Source organism: Dermacentor andersoni, chromosome 9 (assembly GCF_023375885.2).
Source record: "Dermacentor andersoni chromosome 9, qqDerAnde1_hic_scaffold, whole genome shotgun sequence".
Lineage (NCBI taxonomy): Eukaryota > Metazoa > Arthropoda > Arachnida > Ixodida > Ixodidae > Dermacentor > Dermacentor andersoni.
The window spans coordinates 109,366,089-109,371,990 of record NC_092822.1 but is presented as its reverse complement, the minus strand read 5'-3'; the positions used below and the strand labels follow the sequence as shown (position 1 = coordinate 109,371,990).

Here is a 5,902-nt window from a genome sequence, read left to right as displayed (position 1 = left end):
TGCTTCTATGGGGCGGCCTTCTTTGGAGTCGTCTTGTGGAGCTTGTGAGTTAGGGTCTGCGGATGTGTCACGCAGTGGGCAATCCTGTACCATGTGTTGCAGGGTGTCTGGAACATCGCAATGGGGGCATGTGTACGAGTACTGCATGGGATACAGTCTGTGCATGATTATTCCGTGTACATAGGTGTTGGTCTGTAGGTGGCGCAGGATGACTTCTTCCTCTTTGCTCAGGTTCTTGTGTGGCGAAGCGTACATTCTTCTGCTGAGTCGGTGGTGTTGCAGAAGCTCCAAGTACTTTAGGGCAATGTCATCAACGTTGGTGGCCGGCCTAGTGTGGGATGGCAGGAAAGCCGAGCTCGCGGTATGCTCGCGGGCAGCGGCATGTGCCGCCTCATTTTCTGTCATGCCCTGATGGCCTTGGAACCCAGTTGATGTGGGTGTCAGGGAGCGGGCTGCATGCGATGTGATTTCTCAGTATGTTGAGTGCGGTTTCTGATATGCATCCTTTTTGATAGTTGCGAGCTGCTGCTTGGGAGTCTGTTAGGATTACTGCTACTTCGGGGCAAGTTATTGCCAGAGCGATTGCCGTTTCCGCTGCAGTCTCGGGGGCTCTTGCTCGGATGGTGACAGCTGTAAGTTCTTTGCCTTGGTTATCCGTGATGCTTAGGGCAAAGGCATTTCGTTTACAGAGCCTTTGCGTTTACAGAGCCTAAGGTTACGGGGCAGCGCCGACATTTTTGTGTTGGTGCACTCGAGCGGCAATCTACCTGGCTGGGCGTCCTTTTCTTCTTTTCGTCATGTCGCCAAGGCCATGGATATACGTGGGTAGGTTGCTCTTCACGCGATTTGTGTTACCCCCCCCCCCTCCCCGTATTCTGAATGTGCCATGAGTCCAGTAGTGGTCTTTTTCGCGAGTTCGTCTCTGTTTGAAGAATTTGAGTTTCCTGGAAAGCAATTTTGTGGTCGGCGTCTTCAGAGTGTTCGGCGACGACGCTGCGTATATGGTTGAATGTTCTGACGTCGTTCTCGTGCTGCCTGATCCTTTCTTTTAGATTTTAGCGGCACTCTCGCGGGTCAAGCTCCCCAGCACCGGTCATCCCTGCCGCCCAACGCCACGGCAGTCGTCTCACCCTTTCGTTCGCCCGCGCGCCCCCTTCCCGTCTCCCCACCTTCCGTTCTCTCCCCTCCTTTCTATACAAAAGACCCTTCAAAAGCTGTACACCGCCATCCGCGAAGGACAACCCCTGAAGAAGGAGCCGGATGGGCTCCGAAACGTCGGGCTAATAAAATTGAATTATTTCGTTGGAGTAAGTTTGAAAGTCCTAATCAATTTCCCAACCAGACAGGCAATTCTGTCGAAATGTTTAGCTTCAAAGACCACAAGGCATCGAATTTAGGGCGCGCTATTAACATGTCGTTTAATTTCAACAGATCGAAAAGGGCAGACAAGCTCTCGAAACAAAGAAACACAGCCTTACGTGCTCTTCCATATGAATGCTAGAAAAGATAGGCTCCAATACCATAAATAATACGTGCGATTTACGTGTAAATGTGTCCGTAGAACACGAAAATCTGCACGCGGGAAATGTCCGTTTCTTGGGAACAAGAAGTGCAGCGCCACAGAAACAGTGCGCAGCACGAACAGCCACCACCTACGCGACCGCCTCATGCCGTTCCTTTCCTGTGAACGCTGCCTGACACGACTGCCACAGACGGTTGAGGCAATCGAGTCTTTATACCCTCCGCCCACTCCAGTGCGCACATCGGCACCGGCAGGCGCCGACTAGGCGGCGGCGGCACCCCACATGATCGGCAAGCGGTGTCGGGCCAGCGTGAAGCCGACGTCTGTGTCCAGCCAAAACATTCCCGCTCGGCATTGTGCAGCCCTACGCGTCCGTGCCGGCATCCGTGACCGAGCCAGCGCCGACGGGGCCGGCAACATAAGTCCCCACGAAACACAGAACCTCTTAAAAACTTCTTGAAACGGCTACAAACGGCTATAGACGTCTTGGTCTACGATAAGACTGAAAATAGAATTTCTTCTAAACATAACCTCAGCACTTGGAATATGCTAGTATATATTCTATCTGCGGCAAAACCCACTACTGGTGTCACTAGAGTCTATTTTGGTAAACACATTCAGAATGTCTAACTCAAGAACTTTTCTAGATCTTTTTGTCTAAAAGTGCATAAAATGCCAAACGACGTGTTAAAGTGCGGTTACCGTCGGCCGTCGGCGTTAGCGAATAAAAAACGCCACAGACACATCGAACTCGTTGGAAGCAACATAAGTTAATTGGCTTTAATGTTAAATAATTTCACACCAGAACTTCAACAATCAAGGGCGTGTTATTGTTTTCCATACGGGGCGAGCACACGACGCCTGGAAACCATTCTATGCTCGCGCAGCAGGTATACTGACAGCAGCAGGAGCGAAACGCCGGCGTTGCACAGCGGTGTCGCAGAGCCACCGCGCTGCGATCACTTCGGCGGCATAATCCAAATTGGTCGGATATCTCATTCTGTGCTGAAAACACTGGGAGGCAGGAAGTTTGAAAAAACGGCCACTGCCGCCCGCAATGTCTCGTACGTGGGTTCGTTATGCCAGTTGTGCGTCATTCTAAGCCGTTCTGTACATTTATACTGGATATTAACTGGAGTCATTTAGCTGTGCTGATGCTGTTTGCCGTGTGTTTTACATCAGTGCTTCGTGACATCGGCTGTATTGCCTGTTTTCGCCGACGGCTTACTACCACAATGGCGGGATCTGCGTTCGCCGCCTTCGTGTCTCGGTGTGTCTTTGTACGTACGTCGCACGTTCGGATAACACTTTTTCCGGTAAGTGAAATACATTGCACTTCGTTTTTCGTCAAAATGTGAATATTTTTAGATGTTACCCGCGACAATTCTTGATAGATGGGCTCTTCTGCCCTGCGAGTTTTCGTCATCACTTTTATACGAGGGTTCTGCTTGTGTTCAGCCGTTCAGCACTACCGCGCTCCACGACTTCCTCAACACCAGTCAGAACTTTGCCCTGCTTGTTAGTCTTTGTGGTTAACGTAGCACGAACCTACCGAAGGAGTGCATTCGAAGACGACGCGCTGGCTGTAATGCTGAATCAGACTGAACTCGCCCTATTTTGTGTTCTTTTGTTCTTGCGTGTGCGCGCGTGTGTGTCAGTGACTATGCAGTTTGTAGCGTTCCCACTTTATAGCAAAACAAAAATATAACTGCAGTGTTTACTTCATCTATACAATTCCAAATTAAATCGTCTGCTGATGTACAAATTTCACGTGTGTTTTGTTCTAAATAAGCAGCAAAACCTTTAACCTAGTAGGTGCTTCATCTGGGAGTGAAATCACGACAGCTTGGCATTTGTTAATGAATGATTGTGACTGGGTCACCTTATTTGTAATTGTAAATCTGCCTTTCAACTGACTTGATGCTCTCTTATTTTGTTCCTTTCACTCTATAGATGGCTGGACATCCTTCTTGTACCTTGGCGCTAGCTGGATGACGGGACCTCATCGTGATCAGTGTAAGCCAATGTACTGTACCCTCTCTGGTCCTCCCAGTGCATTTTATATGGGTTAAGGCCAGGGAGCGCTTCGTGGTAAAATAGCTAGTTGGTGTCTCAAAACAGGCATTTTTTGCACTGGTCCTTTATAAGCTGCCACTATTATAACCAATTTCTCAGTGCCAGTGTACATACACAGTTCTACTATTAAGTATTTTCCCCCTAAGCCTTACAAAATTTAACTGTAGGTAGTCAGTCCTATGTAAGAACTCGCAAATTAACTCTATTGTGTCATATGAGTATTCCATACATGAGTAAAAATTTGCTACGACAGTGTACATTACACCTTGCTTCCCGAATGCACAAATGTATTCAAGCCAATATTTGATTAGTTTGGTATTCTAAATGCTTTCTGTGTGATTTAGTTTCTTCGCAGGAATTTACTGTACATCATCAGCAAGCAGTCTAATTTAGGATTTACGTGTGCTGTAAAAGGTGTGCTTTGCCGCTAGAATTGATAAAACATGGGCCGAGGCTTCCATACAAGGACAAACTTCAATTTCGCTCTACCACCGTCAGCACTTGGCTGGCGCTTGCAAAATGAATCACATCAGGTAGCTTGTGCCAGACTGTTTTTTAACTTTATTGTGAGGAGATCACAAAGTGATGTGTGGAGGCGCCTGCGTCTGAGATGTAGATTGTGCTGCAACAGATGTGCGTGTAGAACAGGCATGATGCTGAGGGTTCCAGCAGTTTGCAGAGGTGCCTTTAAAATTTTCTCATAACTGCAATTGTACCTGTGCTGTTTTTTGTCACCTGTTTCAATGATATAATTGGAGGTGTTGTCAGAATTCAGCAATTTATTTGCCCTGGCCCAATAGCCTGCCACATTTGACTTTTTACTAGGTGGGCAATTATTCAGCATGGACCATTACTTGAATACACCTTTTTGTGTGCAGTCGCTTCTCAATTGCGGGTCAACGTAGATGCTCAGAATTACCTCAGGCTATAGATGCACTGATGAATTTGCTACCTATACGTATCACTTTGCGCTTTCTCGCGCAAACAGCATGTTAACACTTCCAAGACAGTGGACAATGTTATCGTTTGATCACATCATGAGATACTTTCAATTTTGTATGACGCATCATTTGTCTGAGGTATTGCCGTAAGCCAATTAGGGTCACATGAAAATATATCAACAAAAATGATTGATCCAGCTAGGAGTGTTGCTTTGGAACACTACTTTATCACCAGTCCTCCTTTGCATGCTACCTGCTTACTCTGTACTGCGTCATGTTTAAGTTTGAAAGAAAGGCAACAGCTAGGCACTGCAAAATGCCAAACTTGCTTTTAGTTCAACAATATAAAACGCTGTTTAACTTTTTAATTAAGCTAGTACATCATTTACCTGCAGAGTGGATTACTGTTTTAATCTGATTATATTGTGCAGGAAGCTTCTCAGACTTGTTTGACAGGTTGATAAGTGGCTTTTCAGCCATGAAACACCATATATTAATTTAAAGGCTGACTTTGACTCTGCTATGCAATTTAATGACTATATGCCAGGAAATATATTTGTCATTTTAAACATCATCGCGTACATACCTTAAGATACCCGTAATTTAAGAGAAAGGAGTGCTTAAACTTATTTTTAATGTGAGGCAAACTTCTTACTTAGCAGATATTTCTAATTGAAGTTCCAATTTCAATATTCCCATTTCCTCGCTCGCCTTTTTTTACCCTCTTCTGTGCAGGTATTCCTTGCCTATGTCTACAAGAACCATCACGTGTGGCCTGTGACAGCAAGCTTTTGTGGGCAGCAAGTGCTCTCCTACAAAGGCTGGCCTGCTCCGGCAGTGGCGGCAATCATCTTCAAGATTTATCTATGATCACCTTTGCTGCTATTTGTCACTCTTGTTAGTTACACTTTCTGCATCTTTTCTCATTTATTAGGTAATAAAGTATGAGTATGTGACGTGGTGTGAAGTTGATGTCTTGCTGCATTTTCGCTTGCAATCATCTTTTATGCATGAAGAGCTCATCGTACACTTTATGAAAAAAAATAACAGCATATTATGATTTATCTTTCAGTTCTGGTAACGTGCAATGTACAAGGAATTCACTAATGGACGATATGCCGAAGAACTGGCCATTATTTCTGCGTGATGCTGTGCAAGCATGTGGCATTGCCTTACAAGAGGCACCCACAAAGTAAGTTACAATTTACTTTTAAATGAAGCGTGGACATCAGAAAAAATATATTTATACTGCTAGTTAGAGTGGTTCACAGAGTTTTTCCAGATGTGTACTATCCTTTATTTCTTAACTCATTGCAGCACAGCGTTTTGTTTCATATACTGGTGTAAGGCTATTGTGCCCCCT

The 5,902-nt window shown here is 45.6% G+C and overlaps 1 long non-coding RNA gene across 1 annotated transcript; it reads left to right on the top strand.

Annotated features, from left to right (window-relative positions):
- Nucleotides 1-2,094: 2,094 nt before the first annotated feature.
- LOC140213253 (uncharacterized) lies at nucleotides 2,095-5,495 on the top strand. The gene is made up of 3 exons (XR_011890203.1): nucleotides 2,095-2,838; nucleotides 3,476-3,538; nucleotides 5,275-5,495. It is a non-coding gene; the product is annotated as an uncharacterized lncRNA (long non-coding RNA).
- The last annotated feature ends 407 nt before the right edge of the window (nucleotides 5,496-5,902 follow it).